Genomic DNA, 18,064 nt, shown 5'->3' with positions numbered 1-18,064 from the left:
GGTGGATCAGAGTAGAAAAGTACCTGAAAGCAGAGGGGACAGAGTCTGAGTCACTCAGCAGTGACCAGGGTGGAACCAGGACGGAACCAGGCAATGTCGGGCGCAATCAGGTGGTTGTCGAGGAGCTTCTCTCCACTTCCACGTGGGCTCTGGGGCATCTGCGACGTCCAGGAGCGGGTCACGAGCAGTCCCACGCAGGCTCTCACCGTCGGCACTGTCGGCTTCAAGATCAGAGCAAACAACACTTGGCAAGAGCAATCCATGCAGGACTAGAAGATTGCTCCTCACTCGGACCAGGAGGGTCAGAGCGGGTGCTCCTTTTCAGAGGAGCTGGTGCAAGTCTGGATCAACCAGAATCACAAGTCGGTTTTAGGTTTTCTTTGGCACAGGGGCCACAAGCCAGCTGGCAAGTGACCGGGCCAACGCGTTGAGACAAAGAAAGCAGAAGGGCCCCACGCTGCACTCGTCGAGTGTAGAGGGTTGAGCTTCGGTGCAAGAGTGGCTTAGGGTTGGGGCTTCTCAAACCCTGGTGTACAGCTTCGAGGGTCACTCGTGGCCTGCACGGTCAGCGTCTCAGGGTCCTGTCGCCTCCACGGGTCTCAGCTCTGCAGGGACTGTGGATCGTATATTGATAGGGGGTTTACCCAACTGTAGTCACTGGGACCTGGGCTAGCTAAGTACTCAAAGGAAGGGGTCCCAGCATCAATAGGTCACACTGGAGTGCAATTGACAGGAAGGAAACTCACCAATTAACTAAGTTAACCACACGTTCACCATACGGGGATCGCAAGATTTGGAGGTCTGGTGAGTTTCCTTCCTGTCAATTGCACTCCAGTGTGACCATGCCGATAATAAATACTATGTAGTCACTCGCGCATGTCCCACTTCTAATGGTCCCACTCATTACTCCCGACAGATTCTTCATAATTGTCGTTCTGTTGGACCCTAATCAGCCTTTGATCCCTGAATAGTGAACGCGCCTCCTGCGCAACGAATTGGTAAGTCCATGTCCCTAGAATCCTACCTGTTTACGCCGCCATTAACTACCCAGGCCTGCATTACACTATGTCTGGATGAGTAGCGTACGACCTGATGTCGGCACTCCGGATCTTAACCAACGGGTTTTCAGGCCGTCACTATGCCTCAATTGCGGCGACTATCCAGTTGTTAATGATCTTTTGAGATTTCCATGTTTGGAATCCTTGGCCATGCCTACCCCTTGAGGGCTGGTTTATGGCTCCAATCGCTCTTTACACATTGAACAGTCCATTTACGCTTATATGATCTCACCATTAACAATGTGTACTCTAATTGTATGATCTAGTCTCTAATACGAATCATGGTACTATAACCGTTGATATCGCTCATTCTTTCAAAATCGTGTTGATCACAAAACACCTTGCTTTTCATCCCCCTAGCAACCCGTCATGGGATTAGTGTGTCACTTTGTATTGAAACAGTAAGGGACGTCCCTTTCATATCTAATTTAAATATTTGCATATCAAATAGGTTGCCTGCCCCGTGCCCTATCCTGATGAAGACCCCACTGCAAGGATTGCACTAATACCTGCGTATTCATGAGGGTCGAAACGTCGACAACCGCCTGTCTTTGAACGTCAACTCCACACCCAAATGTTTCATTAATTGAATTATGTGGAGTATGCTCTGTCTTGTAAATTCAACTGAATTTATGGCCCTGTGTTTTGTACATAATATGTAACTCTGCCAACCAAATGGTTTCTATTGGTTGATTGCACTGTCACTTTAACAATTATCTTTCTCCTCTTTCACCACATCCTTACACGATCATGTACCCCCCCACCCCCTCTTCCTCCTTAGGGCACTGTTCAACCACTCATTTATTGTTCTAATATTGTTCTAATATTTGGTATATTCAATATACGTCCCCATTGTGAATTAAACAATGTGGATGGATTCACTTTCTTTGTGATTTATACTTTTCATTATTATTCATTATTTTCGTCCTATTGATGCTGGGACCACTTACTTTGAGTACTGGGACTGTGGATCGGGCTGTAGGAAGGCAGGCAAGCTTGATCTCGTCGATCTCTGTCGCTCGAGTTCCGGCGGGAACTGCAACAAAGCAGATGTCGAGGTGCTGGATGGTGCCTGTTTGCACAGGGTGGTCACTCCTTGACCACAAGGGAGATTCTTCAGTCTTCTACGTTGATTAGGATATCGAAGGGTCCAGAGTTTCGTTTCAAATGGTTCATCAGGATAATCTGAGTGCGTTGGCACTGCTCCTATTCTTATACCAATCTAGGGGGCTGGATTACCTGCTAGGTACCCTCCTATGGGTGGGACCCAGGAAGGGGGTGGATACACCCCTTTCCTTTGATCCAGGCCACGCTGGGACAGGGGCTGGTGTGCCCCAGAACCGGTTTGGCCGGATTATGCAAGGGGCAGCCTTGTGCGCCCAGGCAGTGTCTGGTTTCTTTCAAACCTCCCTGCTACAACCCACTATCTCCTGTCTGGGGTGGTGTAACACCATCCTGTGACAGGAAAGCCTTTGTCCAGGACTCCTCTGCTGAGTTTCGGTCAGCAGCAGGAGGTCAGACTCGTGTCTGTGGCAGAAGCATCCATTTTGTGGATCTGAGGCTCTTTTAAAAATCAACTGCGTTTCAGTAAAGTAACATGTCTTCTCCCTCTAGAGGGGTGGAATGCTATCCCCGTCAACAGAACTGTCGAGGGGATAGTATTCCAAATCGTATGACACCTTACACGACATGTTTTGATAAAGCCAAACCAAAGTTGCTATATAACCGCGTGGCTTATAAGGCACTTAATAGTATATGGTATGACATTATCCCGGAACAGCTTAGGGAGTTGTTCCCGACAGCTGCAGACAGGCTCAGCTCATGCTAGAGCTCCATCTCACATTAAACCACGCATTCTGCCTTCAGGATTGATAAGGCCTTCCATAGGAGTGGCTCACAGGTTTATATGTGTCCAGATATAGGTTTAGATATAGGTATACTATATCTAAGCAAGGGGTGATTACACCCACTTGCCCCAGCTGAGTGATCAGCCAGTTGTGTCAATTTAAGAACCAGCCAGGGGTGGCAAAAGCTATGCTTCAGCCCCTGGTAGGCCTTGGTGGCACCTATGCCCTGCACACCTATAGTGCATGGTACAGGGGCTGACAAGGAGTCCATTTTCCAATTGGGTTATGTGCCTATAGTACATGTATGTGAATTTAGAGAGAGAACAGCAGGCTGGGGCTCTGATTAGCAGGCCCACAGCCTCAGTAAGTTGAAAACCAGTGAAGCAAAAAGCAAAAATGGGGGTGACCATAGGATAGCAGACCCTACTCTCCTACACAACCCCCCCCCTAACGCAGGGACATTAAACTTAACCTTGACCAGATAAGTCTTCATGTTCTAAGTGGAAGTACCTGAAGAGACCATCTGCATTACCATGGTCAGTCCCTGGGCGGTGCTCCACTGTAAAGTCCATCCCCTGTAGGGAAATGGACCACCTGAGCAGTTTGGGATGTTCACCCTTAATCTGATTTAGCCACAAGAGGGGCTTATGGTCTGTCTGAATTAGGAAGTGAGTTCCAAACAAGTATGGCCTCAACTTCTTCAGGGCCCAAACCACAGCGAAGGCCTCCCTCTCAATAGCTGACCAACGTTTCTCCCTGGGGGTCAGCCTTCTGCTAATAAAAGCAATGGGTTGGTCTTGACCATCTTGATTAAGTTGTGAAAGCTCCCACCCCCATCTCAGAAGCATCTGTCTGTACAATGAACTGTTTGGAGTAGTCAGGTCTCTTCAGGATAGGTGCAGAGCACATGGCCTTCTTCAGGTCATCAAATGCCTTTTGACAGCTAACTGTCCACTGAACCTTTTTGGGCATCTTCTTGGATGTCAAGTCATTCAATGGTGTCACAATGGACCCATAGTTTTTCACGAACTTTCTGTAATACCCAGTCAGGCCCAAGAAGGCTCTGACTTGTGTCTGGGTAGTTGGAGGAGCCCAGTCGTGTATGGTCTGGATCTTGCTCTCCAATGGTTGAACCTGACCCCCACCTACTAGGTGGCCAAGGTACACAGCCTTGCTCTGCCCTATCTGGCACTTGGTAGCCTTGATAGTCAGGCCTGCCTTTTGCAGGGCCTCCAGAACCTTCTTCAGGTGGATCAGGTGATCCTCTCAGGTGGAGCTAAATACAGCAATATCATCTAGATATGCTGCACAAAAGTCATCCAGCCCAGCAAGACTTGATTCACCAACCTTTGGAAGGTGGCACGTGCATTCTTCAAACCAAAGGGCATTACCACAAACTGATAATGTCCACTAGGGGTAGAGAATGTTGTCTTGGCTTTTGACTCTTCAGCGAGTCTGATCTGCCAGTAGCCAGCTGTCAAATCAAATGTGCTCAGAAACTTGGCAGAAGCCAATTTATCAATGAGCTCATCTGCTCTTGGAATGGGATGTGCATCTGTCCTAGTGACAGCATTGAGACCTCTGTAGTCCACACAAAACCTCATTTCTCTCTTTCCATCTTTGGTATGAGGTTTTGGCACAAGGACCACTGGGCTAGCCCATGGGCTTTCTGATGGCTCAATCACTCCAAGCTCCAACATCTTTTGCACCCCAGCCTTTATAAAATCCCTGACATGGTCAGGTTGCCTGTAGATCTTATTCTTCACAGGCAGACTGTCACCAGTGTCCACCTCATGGGTGCACCAGTTAGTTTGACTGGGTGTGAGTGAAAACATATGTCTGTGGGCCTGCAACACCTGTCTGCAGTCCACCTGTTGCTGCTCAGTGAGGTTGCCTGCCAAGGCTACTCCATCAACTGAACCATCATCAGGGTTCTGGGAAAGCAGGTCTGGGAGAGGGTCACTCTCTTCCTCCTAACCCCCATCTGTGGCCATGAGCAAGCTCATTTCCTCCCTGTCCACAAATGCTTTCAAACGATTCACGTGGAGCACCCTGTGGGGGCTCCTAGGGGTTCCAAAGTCAACCACATAGGTGACTTCTTCCTTTTTCTCAATAATAGGGTAGGGTCCAGTCCATTTGTCCTGGAGTGCTGCTGGGGCCACTGGCTCCAACACCCACACCTTCTGCCCTGGTTGGAACTCAACCAGAACAGCCTTTTGGTCATGCCAAGCTTTCTGTAATTCTTGACTGGCCTCCAGGTTTTTGGATGCTCTTTCCATATACTCAGCCATCCTGGAGCGGAGACCAAGTACATAGTCCACAACATCTAGCTTAGGCTTTTTGAGAGGTAACTCCCATCCTTCCTTCACCAAACATAGTGGACACCTCACAGGGTGGCCAAACAAAAGTTCAAAAGGGCTGTAGCCAACCCCCTTCTGTGGGACCTCTCTGTAAGCAAAGAGCAAGCAGGGTAAAAGGGTGTACCATTTCTGCCTAAGCTTCTCTGGTAATCCTTTTATCATTCCCTTGAGGGTCTTGTTGAATCTCTCCACAAGCCAATTGCACTGAGGGTGATAGGGTGTGGTAAACTTGTAGTTTACTCCACACTCCTTCCACATTGCTTTTGAGTATCCAGATATGAAGCTGGTACCTCTGTCTGAAAGAACCTCCTTTGGAAAGCCCACTCTTGAGAAAACTGCAATGAGGGCTTTTGCCACAAAAAGGTGCTGTTGTGGTCCTCAAGGGAATTGCCTCTGGATACCTGGTGGCATGATCCACTACCATCAGTATAAATCTGTGCCCAGATGCTGTTTGGGGATCCATGGGACCCACAATGTCTATTACAACTCTTTCAAAGGGTACCCCCACCACAGGTAGTGGTATCAGGGGGGCCTTTGTTGTGCCACCTGACTTACCACTGGCTTGGCAAGTGACACAGGAGCGACAAAACTCCTTGACATTTTCTGACATATGAGGCCAGTGAAAGTGAGGGACAAGCCTGTCCCAAGTCTTATTCTGGCCTAAGTGTCCTGCAAGGGGAATATCATGGGCCAAGGTGAGAAGGAAACACCTAAACTTCAAAGGTTTAACCAACCTCCTGGTGGTACCAGGCTTGAGGTCTCTAGCCTCTGAGTAAAGGAGTCCTTCATCCCAATATACTTTATGGGCACCTTGAGCATTCCCTGCAGCCTCAGCAGCAGCTTGCTGTCTGAGGGGTTCAAGTGAAGGGCAATCTAATTGGGCCTGCCCCAGGTCTGCCCTTGAGGGTCCCCCTGTCCCCAGAAACTCAACCTGATCAGGCTCCAGTTCCTCTGAGACAGTCTCCTCTTGGACTGCAGAATCAGCTTCCTGTGAAGTCTGATCCTCAACCTGGGGCAAGTGGGAAGGCACAGCCTTAACCCTCTTGCTCCTTCTCTTGGGTTGTGGTTGGTCTAATGTTTCAAGATCCACCACTGGTTCAGGAAGGCACTTCTTAGCCTGAGACCTTGTCACTGCAAGGACATGAGCTTAAATCCCTAGCATTTCTGCATGAGTCTCGTGCTCCACTTCTGACCAAACTGAGCTTTCAAGATCATTGCCTAACAGACAGTCTACTGGGAGGCCTGCACTTACCACAACTTTCTTTGGGCCATCTACCCCTCCCCAGGAGAAGTTCACAACAGCCACACTATGTGTAGTAGTGGTGTTGCTTGCATTGGTCACTAGGTAATTCTCACCTAGTACAATCTGACCAGGGTCCACAAAGTCAGCTGTCACCATAGTGACACTGGCACAAGTGTCCCTGTAGGCCTGAGCCAGTTTCTCATTTATCAAAGGCGTCTGCCTATACTTGCCAAAGTTACTGGGACTCACAGTAGTGGACAAAGATAAGTCCACATCATATAGGAGAACTGCCTGAGTAGGGACTCTGTCTAGGCCAGATTCAATCTCAGTACCCAGGGTTGAACCTACTATACCCTTTGGCTGTGTACCACCACTGCTAACTGAACTGGGGGGTGCAGGTGCTTTAGGAGCTGCAGTGGTGGGGACTGGATTTTTCCTTGTGCATTCACTGCCCCAGTGTGAAACTGATTTGCAGGTATTACACCAAGGTTTCCTTGAGCCATCATTCTTCTTTTTCTTGTTGCCATTTTGGGAACCACCCTCCTTATTACTAGTTTGGGGCCTGAAGACTTCTGGTCCTTTTCTTTATCTTTCTGATTCCCACCCTTCTGGTCTGCTTTCTTCTGGTCACCATGGTTCTGGGGTTTCTGCTTAATCCTTGTTCTGACCCATTTGTCTGCCTTCTTTCCCAATTCTTGGGGGAAGGTCAGATCAGAGTCAATAAGGTATTGATGCAACAGCTGGTTCTGACAGTTATTAAGGATCTGCTTTCTCATTATAAGATTGTACAATCCTGTGTAGTCTGAGACTTTACTTCCCTGCAGCCAACCCTCCAGAGCCTTAGTGGCACAATCAACAAAATCAGTCCAGTCCTGAGTCTGTGCTTTTTGGGTGGCTCTGAACAACAACCTGTATTGCTCAGTGGTTAGGCCAAACCCTTCAATAAGAGCACTCTTCAGGACAGAGTAGTTTTTGGCATCCTCAGGTCTAACTGTGAGGAGCCTATCCCTCCCTTTCTCTGAAAAGGAGTTCCATAAAATTGCAGCCCACTGTTCCTGAGGAACCTGCTGTACCATGCAGGCTCTCTCAAGAGCAGTCATCCATTTGTGGATGTCATCCCCTTCCTTGTAGGGGGCTACAATCTTTGTCAGGTTTCTATTGTCATAGCTCCTGTCTTTCTCTCTAGGAATATTGCTGCCACCAGTGGCATCTAAGCCACACAACTTTTGTTCTCTTGCTAAAGCAAGTTTAGCTTGAGCTAAGGCTATCTCTTGCCTCTCTATTTGGAGTTGGACAGCCCTCATTCTGTCCCTATGCTCTTTCCTCTGGGGGGAAGTTATTCCCCTTTGAGATTCTCTTGAGACACTAGAAATATGAGAGTCCCCTGATGGAGATCTCACCCTTCTATTGCCTGGGAGAATTATGCTATGGGATCCTGGGAGGTGCTGGCCCTCTCCACTCCCATGTAGGTCTAAGTTGGCCTGGTTAAGCCTGGCAACTACAACCTGGTTACCCCTCTGATCCTGATCCTCAGGCTCATCTACTTCTGAGCCCTCTTCCCCCTTTTCCTCCTCTTCTTCTTCCTCTTATGGAGTTGTCTCATTCTCAGGGGTGTTCACTCCATCTCCTAAATCTAAGGGAGCTGCACTCACCTTATCTACGTCATCCTTTTCCAGGAGGGCTATCAGGGAAGGAATGGTGGGGTTTCTACCCCTTTTTAGCCCCCTTGCAGTGCACAAGGCACTCAAGTCTTTGTGGCTAAGTTTGTCATAGCTGGAAGTTGCCTTGGTAAGGTCAACTGTCACAGGGGCAGAGCCTGAAGCTCTTCCTGTGTCAGACATGACTGCTAGTGATGTGTAAGTGGTGCACTTACCTACACTAAGTGTTTTCCTACTGTACCTTGCTAGTGAGTTGTAGTCCGGGTGTGCTAATCCCTTTAATCTACAACTACTAAGTTCAGTAGAACTTAAATATGCTAAGCTTTTGATTTATATGTACCTAAGGTACTTGATGTGATCTTTCAATTTGATAAAAAGATTGCAATGGTAAAACAACAGCAAGCTCAAATCCGCACCGCTGCACACCAATGTGAGAAGTTGGCCTGATATATGATGTTTCCAATTCTGGAACCACCTTGTATCAGTCCAAACAATCCCTTATGGTGTCTGGTTGTAGGTCAACCTAATAGGCAAGCTATCTTAATGGTAGCATAGACTAAGCAGCCTTAAAGGCTAAACTCAAGAGGTCTTGTTAAGCGAGCTGTTTTACCAATCACAATCCTGTAATATCAAATGAAAGGACACCACAGAAGTATATATTATAAAAATATATGTGTTTATTTCTAAAATAATCCCCAGTACTCTTTATGAGCAAAGGGGCACAAGCGTTAAATCAAAAGCACAGTATAACATACAAAGTTGCACAGTTATGGATGAGGGCGGGTGGCCACTCAAACCATATATTAAGAAAGTGGTATAAGAGATATCAATCAAACAGTGGTTGGGCCTAGGGCCTATGGAATCGCTGGGAGCAGTCGGGAAAAGCAATGCTGAAGTCGGGAAAAGCCCGCGGGATTCGGGTGGAGCGCTTAAAGCACACGCATACACCAATGCAAAGTCAATGGTGCACAAAAATTACACAAATAGAGTTTAAGGATACTTCCGCTGAACCTAGATGGACAAAACTTTAGACATAGGCCCTAGAGGTGTCTACGAGTGTGGGAACACCAGCGTTGCAATGTTACCTCACCCACAGGAAGCGGTGCATAGGGTCGAAGTGGCGTCGGGGTTCGTCACGCAGGTTCTTGGTGCTTGAAGCTGAAGATGCTGCATGCAATGTGAAGGAGAAGTGTCCGGTGTGATCCAAGGGTGGATCAAAGAAGAAAAGTACCTGAAAGCAGAGGGGACAGAGTCTGGGTCACTCAGCAGTGACCAGGGTGGAACCAGGACGGAACCAGGCAATGTTGGGCGCAATAAGGTGGTTGTTGAGGAGCTTCTCTCCGCTGCCACATGGGCTCTGGGGCATCTGCGATGTCCAGGAGCGGGTCACGAGCTGTCCCACGCAGACTCTCACCGCCGGCGCTGTCGGCTTCAAGATCCGAGAAAACAACACTTGGCAAGAGCAATCCATGCAGGACTGGCAGATTGCTCCTCACTCGGACCAGGCGGGTCAGAGCAGGTGTTCCTTTTCAGAGGAGCTGGTGCAAGTCTGGAGCAACCAGAATCACAAGTCGGTTTTAGGTTTTTCGTCGGCACAGGGGCCATAAGCCAGCTGGCAAGTGACCGGGCCAATGCGTTGAGCCAAAGAAAGCAGAAGGGCCTCATGCAGCACTCGTCGAGTGTAGAGGGGTGAGCTTCGGTGCAAGAGTGGCTCAGGGTTGGGGCTTCTCAAACCCTGGTGTACAGCTTCGAGGGTCACTCGTGGGCTGCACGGTCAGCGTCTCGTGGCCTTTTCAAGATGGCGTGCCCCACGCTTCTGGTCACCTCCACGGGTCTCAGCTCTGCAGGGACTGTGGATCGGGCTGTAAGAAGGCAGGCAAGCTTGATCTCGTCGATCTGGCGGGAACTGCAACAAATCAGACGTCGAGGTGCTGGATGGTGCGTGTTTGCCAGGGTGGTCACTCCTTGACCACAAGGGAGATTCTTCAGTCTTCTACGTTGAGTAGGATGTCGAAGGGTCCAGTGTTTCATTTCAAATGTTTCATCAGGATAATCTGAGTGCGTTGGCACTGCTCCCATTCTTATACCAATCTAGGGGGCTGGATTACCTGCTAGGTCCCCTCCTATGGGTGGGACCCAGGAAAGGGGTGTATCCACCCCTTTCCTTTGATACAGGCCGCGCTAGGACAGGGGCTGGTGTGCCCCAGAACCGGTTTGGCCGGATTATGCAAGGGGCAGCCTTGTGCGCCCCAGGCAGTGTCTAGTTTCTTTCAAACCTCCCTGCTACAATCCACTATCTCCTGTCTGGGGTGGTGTAACACCGCCCTGCGACAGGAAAGCCTTTGTCCAGGCGTCCTCTGCTGAGTTTCGGTCAGCAGCAGGAGGTCAGACTCGTGTCTGGGGCAGAAGCATCCATTTTGCGGATCTGAGGCTCTTTTAAAAATCAACTGCGTTTCAGTAAAGTAACATGTCTTCTCCTTTAGAGGGGTGGAATGCTATCCCCGTCGACAGAACTGTCGAGAGGATAGTATTCCAAATCGTATGACACCTTACACGACATGTTTTGATAAAGCCAAACCAAAGTTGCTATATAACCGCGTGGATTATACGGCAATTAATAGTATATGGTATGGCATTATCCCGGAACAGCTTAGGGAGTTGTTCCTGACAGCTGCAGACAGGCTCAGCTCATGCTAGAGCTCCATCTCACATTAAACCACGCATTCTGCCTTCAGGATTGATAAGGCCTTCCATAGGAGTGGCTCACAGGTTTATATGTGTCCAGATATAGGTTTAGATATAGGTATACTATATCTAAGCAAGGGGTGATTACACCCACTTGCCCCAGCTGAGTGATCAGCCAGTTGTGTCAATTTAAGAACCAGCCAGGGGTGGCAAAAGCTATGCTTTAGCCCCTGGTAGGCCTTGGTGGCACCTATGCCCTGAGCACCTATAGTGCATGGTACAGGGGCTGACAAGGAGTCCATTTTCCAATTGGGTTATGTACCTATAGTACATGTATGTGAATTTAGAGAGAGAACAGCAGGCTGGGGGTCTGATTAGCAGGCCCACAGCCTCAGTAAGTCGAAAACCAGGGGAGCAAAAAGCAAAAATGGGGGTGACCATAGGATAGCAGACCCTACTCTCCTACATCACCCTATATAGTTGATTTTTAGTCATCGGGCATTCTGTTCTCTCTTCATTTATTATTCCTGTATTGTGTGTATATATTTTATCGGAACTGTATGTTTTATCTGTAATATGGAAATGTGTAACTTTTATGGTTTTATCTTAAAACCGAATAAAGTTGTTCTTGATTGATTGATTAACACATCAAAGTCACCCTCAAAGATTTCTATTTTTGCTGTTTGGTTTAAAAAACAATTTTTGATACCACATTGGAATTACATTTGGCTGGTGCTTTTCTCAATTTTTTTGTTCATGTCCATTGGATTTGTGGTGTAGTTTTTCCGCCTTGTGAATGGTCATTCTGTTGAAGAAAGATCTACAATTAGACTTATTGATGGAACTTTGGCACCCCACTGCTCATCACATAGAATAACGAGGGATCAGACTTATGAACATCACTGCTTGGACTGTCTTAGATGGGATTGTATGGGATGCTGTTAAATTTCAGATCCACGGCCCCACAGAGGTTATAAATGTTCTCAATGTACTACGTGTTTCAATGGGGGATGTGGTAAAACAAAAGATACGCTCTGATGATTGGTATGTTCAAGCCGTAGAGGCTTTGTTTTCTGATTTTAAATATTATGCTGCTTTTGATGCTGAAGGTTTGTATTTAGGCTCAGCTAATTATGCAAACTTATTTTGCTACCAGCATTATGACAATCACTTTCTGCATAAGGGAAACACATTTAGAAATGTGGTTAATTACACGCAATGGAAACATTGTCCTGCTCCCTTTGAAGGCAGCTCAAAAACTCTTTTAAAGAACTTTTCTTATTTTACTGATTTTAATCAGTCCAATCCTGAGGCATTTTATTTTAGGATGACTGCTAAATCCTCTTCCAAAGTTAGACCTACCCACACTAAATTATTGTATTTGTTGTCCTTTATTGACCAATTGGCTTTTGGGGGATATGAACTGTGGAAAGATACTTTTGATCTTAAATCTGTTTGGGGTTCTAAAGGCTAGCAGGTACAAGGCACTGAGGCTTTTCATTGTGCATGTTTCATCCCGAACCATATGCTGTTTTTGAATTCGACTATTTCACAAACCACCTGCTTTGGAGTGCCTAGTCTAAAAAATTAAATGCTCCATCTCTTCCTGATTTGGGATGATACCCTCAATGGTACAATTACACCGATAAGTCCCTTACTGAGTTACAGGCTCTAATACCGACTTCCTCCTTTATTATTTCCAGTTTTGATTCCTGAGGTTGGTTGTTATGGCAAAAAAGTTCAGATCTGTACCAACATCTTTTTCTGGGTCTAACCCTGAGTGACACACAGGTTAGGGTGGATCCTCACTTTGAAAGTGACCACACTGTGACTACCTATTTGGTAGGCAAATTATGTCAAAGTTGGCTCAAGCATTTAACCTTAGCGTCAGTTAAACTCCATTTGTCCAAATCGACTGATGATGTCTATCTAAATGATTTTGTTGAGGGCACTGCAGGTGGCAGGTCGAAAAGATTTATTTATGGGTTATATGCTGTTTATAATGAAGTGTGGAAATTATCACAAATAGAAGCTGTGTCTAGATTGCATGCTATCGACCAAGCAAATTTGGAAAAAGGGCTTGCTATTGTGGATAACTGTATTAACACCCTTTCTTCCCAAATTTACACTTTGAATAGTATTATTTCATCTGTTGTTGATATCGTACACGATGACATGTCTGTTTTATACGATGGTCAAAATCAATTACGTTCAATCATGCAATTTGCTTGGACATTACAAATGTTGATAGCTGGTAAAGTTCATTGGGACTACATGAATACCTTTTGGCTATTTTTACCATTTAATTTAACTGTTAAGCAGCAATTTATGTCTATGAAGGATGCTACTTATTCACTTTTGCATATTTAAAAACTGGAACCTTTGCAGTTTTCTGTTGCCAAACATAATTCTGCGCTATGGCTCATTCATGGGTTAATAACGTTGCATTTTTCCTTTATTAAATTTGAATCATGTATGAAGTATTATGCCATAGGCAGAAATGAACCTTTAGGGAGTTCCTTTCTACATGAAGTTTTGTCTCTGCCATTCACCTATAGGTGACTGAGGGAGGGTAAAGAAGTTTATTTGAAGGGTGAGGATTGCACTTCAATACCTGATCACTCATTAGTTTGCAGGAACATCCAATTGGATGGGTCTTGTAATTCTGACGCACCGAATATAGCTTGCATTTTGAAAGGGAATACTGTCCCCGCTATAACTGCGACTTTCACTTTGCTGGCAAATGGTAGTTATTTGCTTTTAAATAATGAAGATTGCTGTGGTGTGCTGGCAGGGAGTTCATACATTGTGACTGTTTCCCAATGTGTAGTCTGTTGCAAAAATGTGCTATTCCCTCCTCCGTATGGGAAGCTCGATGTATCCATCTGGCCTCGTATAAGGGCTCTTTTGTCTCAAAAAGAAGTCGCCCTTAGTTCTTTGCATGAAACATTCGTCCTTCACGTGGCAAACACTCGTACTGCGGTGCATGCCCTTTTGAATACTGATCTCCAACTGCATTTTGGTACTTTCATTCTCACTATATTCAATGCCTCGTCGACCACAGGCTTGGCACACTTTTTTAAGATAGTAAGTTCTGGCCTTGTGACCTCATTCCAAACTATATTTGGTGTGATACCGGCATTTTTTCATTCTATTTTTTCCAGCCTCTTTGGCAGTTTACCTTTAATTCTCGGAGGTAATCAGGTGCGGAAAATGGACACTTGCAACAATTCTAAACTTTTGCTTAGACTTATTATGGTATCCTCAAAAACACAATGTTTTGTTGGTATTGCGGTATATATCTTTCATCCGCCCCTACATTGTAGTTGTGGCAGTTATCATTGAATACCATAAAACGTGCTAGGTGCCTGCCTCATCCAGAGGCTCCTCTGGTTTAGAGTTGCAGTGTCCAGAGATCAAAAGAGTGAAGTAAAAAATGACCCCAAATAAATGTGAATTAAAAATTAGGTCCACGCTCCAGAGTTTTATTAATGAGTGTGGGTCTAAAAAATAAAATGTTGGGTACTTGTGCTAGATCGAGTAACTGGATCTAGAAGTGTAACTTAGAAAATGGTGTCGACATGTTTCAGCCCCCTATGGCTCAACGGAGTCTACAGGGCTTTCGTCAGGACTAAACAAACATACAAACATAGAGTAGTTACTTACACCTTTTGTGCAGTTACTGAAATGGCTTACTGGTTAAATTGTCAGTGGCCCGTCTAGCTCTTATAATCTGCAAAAAGAGGGACAAAAAACAGGAAAACAATATTCATTTTATCGTTTAGCTGAGTGTATTTAGGCACCAAAGTACGAAGTAGTCTCTTCTTTAGTTATTTTAATACAGACATTCCTGTAATGGATTTAGAAAGGGAACATGTTAAGGCGAAATGGCTGAGCGGCTAGATGTGAGCAACTGTGTAAAGACAGAGAGTCCTATATTGTATTAAGGGCCTGCTGCCAAATGGGTAGTAACAGTGCATTTGGTTCAAGGAAAGAACGTTGTGATTTTATTTTACATACAGGGCGTATGAGCATTCTGGTTGCTTGTAATACTATTGGTAGCGCGATGCGTTTAACGAGCACTCGCTTATGAGATAGAATACTACAAGGCGTGACAAGTGATAACAAAAAGCGTTACTGCAAATAGTGTTTTTAAATGGCGTTCATGGCATGAGAGCATTCTTACCTAATGTTAAGTGCCAAGAGGCTTCGTCAGGGGATACCGGCTAAATATTAGCCACAGAGCTGAGAAAAGAAGGTCAGGAAATGTATCACTATCAGGCCACCTTACCGTTAGTTTGCAGTGAGGGATAGAACGCTATTACGCCACCATTACCCGCGTGGGAGGAGACTTCCGCCGCTTGTGCTGACTCTGCCCCTGGACTAAGGGTAGACGTCCGGGTCATGTATTTATAACTAAACACGTGATTGTTTCTGATTGAATGAGAAAGTTTCATCGACTACAAAGGGCGGTGTCATGATCCGTCAGGACACTGGCAGAGAATGTATATTTTGAACCGGAGTAGTTAACAGTATGATGAATCTAATATTAGAAATATTTTCTAATACAGAATGAATTTAAATCAGATGCAAAACGGAGGTTGGCTAAACAGAGTTGGTTTATGCAAACTGGTGCCATGGTATATTGTCATTAAGGCCCCAGATATGAGTTTTAAGACGATTCACCCATCTCTGCTCCTTTTCATAGAGCTTTTTTTCGGCATTGTGTGTTTTGTCTGTGAGCATTTCAATTACAGTCCAACGTATTTCTTCACATGTGTGTCCTGCCTCGATGAAATGGGCGCACAGTTTGGTGGTAGTCTTTTTAGCCTGATATTACTCCTGTGTTCCCCTATACATGTTTTAACTTTTCGGCAGGTCATTCCGATATAGACTTTTCCACAGGGGCAGTTAGCCATATAGATTACGTCGGTTGAATTGCAGTTTGTGTGTTGTCTCTGGGTCCATATGAGGTTCTCTGAAAGTTGCAGTTGTTTTGAAGATGTTGTGTACTTGTAGGCTATACAGTTACCACAAGGGTAGTGGCCTGTTACTGGGGTCATCGCGAGGTCGCTTGTTACTTCCATTTGTTGTGTTCTCCTCGGTCGAGTGTGAACCAAGGTGTCTCGTAGGTTTTTTGTTCGTCTTTTGGCGAACCGGGGTTTTGGCCATTCAAATTTTCCGGTCGTCAGAATTTTCCAGTTTTTATTCACCAATTTTTGCACTTCGTAAGTGGCTGGACTGAAAGTTGTTACACATGTAACTAGATCTGGTGGATGATTTTTGGGATGAACCTGCAGGAGACATTCTCTCGGTTGGTTATTGGCGCGTTTCATGCACCTATGAATTGTAGCTTGGGTGTAGCTTGGGTGTAGTCACGTGCTTTCAGTTTACTGCTTAGTACCAATGCTTTTTCTTTGTAGTCCTCCTGTTTAGTACAATTTCGCTTGATTCTAAGAAACTGACTGTATGGAAGATTGTCTCTTAGTGGTTTGGGGTGAAAGCTTTTATAGGAAAGTAAGCTGTTTTTTGCAGTTGGTTTAGTGAAGGCCTTAGTTTGTAGACTGTCATTTTCCACAAAGATTGTTAAATCCCAAAAATCAATTGTAGAGTCATTTGCTGTGTACGTGAATTTTAACCAGGGGCCACACTCATTCAGCCAATTGATGAAGAGGTTGAGATCGTTTTTGATGTCCCATATGAGGAGGATATCGTCTATGTACCTCTTCCAGTATAGTATACAGGAAGAGTACGGGTTGGATTCATTGAGTACATGTAGGTCCTCGAATTGGCTCACATACAATTCCTTGAACCAAATGCACTGTTACTACCCATTTGGCAGCAGTCCCTTAATACAATATAGGACTCTCTGTCTTTGCACAGTTGCTCACATCTAGCCGCTCAGCCATTTCGCCTTAACATGTTCCCTCTCTAAATCCATTACAGGAATGTCTGTATTAATAACTAAAGAAGAGACTACTTCGTACTTTGGTGCCTAAATACACTCAGCTAAACGATAAAATGAATATTGTTTTCCTGTTTTTTGTCCCTCTTTTTGCAGATTATAAGAGCTAGACTGGCCACTGACAATTTAACCAGTAAGCCATTTCAGTAACTGCACAAAAGGTGTAAGTAACTACTCTATGTTTGTATGTTTGTTTAGTCCTGACGAAAGCCCTGTAGACTCCGTTGAGCCATAGGGGGCTGAAACATGTCGACACCATTTTCTAAGTTACACTTCTAGATCCAGTTACTCGATCTAGCACAAGTACCCAACATTTTATTTTTTAGACCCACACTCATTAATAAAACTCTGGAGCGTGGACCTAATTTTTAATTCACATTTTTTTGGGGTCATTTTTTACTTCACCTCTTTTGATCTCTGGACATTGCAACTCTAAACCAGTGGAGCCTCTGGATGAGGCAGGCACCTAGCACGTTTTATGGTATTCAATGATAACTGCCACAACTGCAATGTAGGGGCGAATGAAAGATATATACCGCAATACCAACAAAACATTGTGTTTTTGAGGATACCATAATAAGTCTAACCAAAAGTTTAGAATTGTTACAAGTGTCCATTTTCCGCACCTGATTACCTCCATACTTGCCCAGGGGAAGCAAATGGACACCTATTCCTCCTCCCTACCCCATTGATTACTGAGTACCTTTAATTCTCGCCTTGGCTGCCGGTGTACTGCTGTTAATTTGCTTTCTCAAAAATGGTTGCACATTCTGTGTCACAACTTGCCCGGCTACTCCACCTTTGTAACCGGATGCTTGAATACAATGGATCACTAAGTCTGGCTACCTTGAGTGTGGCATATGGATCCTTTCCGGTTTTCGTACTTTACGTGCATACAGCCTGTCTTCGATTGCCTGGATTTCAGTTTTGCATGGGCTCTGGATTTGTATGTCTGCAATACGGTGTCTCCTAACCCGGATTACGATCTACTATTGAGTCCCTTAGTTGCTCATGAGTTATACTATTCTGGTGTCTGAATAATGGCCTGCGAGCGGCACATGGAGTCCTAGGTAATTGGAATGTATGGACTGCAGCCCATGACTTTCTGGCATGCAGTTATCTTGAAGAACACCTGAGTTGTCCTGTGATGGTGCTAGAGGCTCCGGCTGTCGAAGAACATGTGTGTTCTTTTCCATTGATGAATTGGATGGCTGAAATGTTCGCGGATGATAACAACAACTTCCTCTT

The sequence above is a fragment of the Lissotriton vulgaris genome, chromosome 3_1 (assembly GCF_964263255.1).
Source record: "Lissotriton vulgaris chromosome 3_1, aLisVul1.2, whole genome shotgun sequence".
In the NCBI taxonomy this organism is placed as follows: Eukaryota; Metazoa; Chordata; class Amphibia; order Caudata; family Salamandridae; genus Lissotriton; species Lissotriton vulgaris.
The sequence above is the reverse complement of the archived record's forward strand: the minus strand, read 5'-3'. Positions refer to the sequence as shown.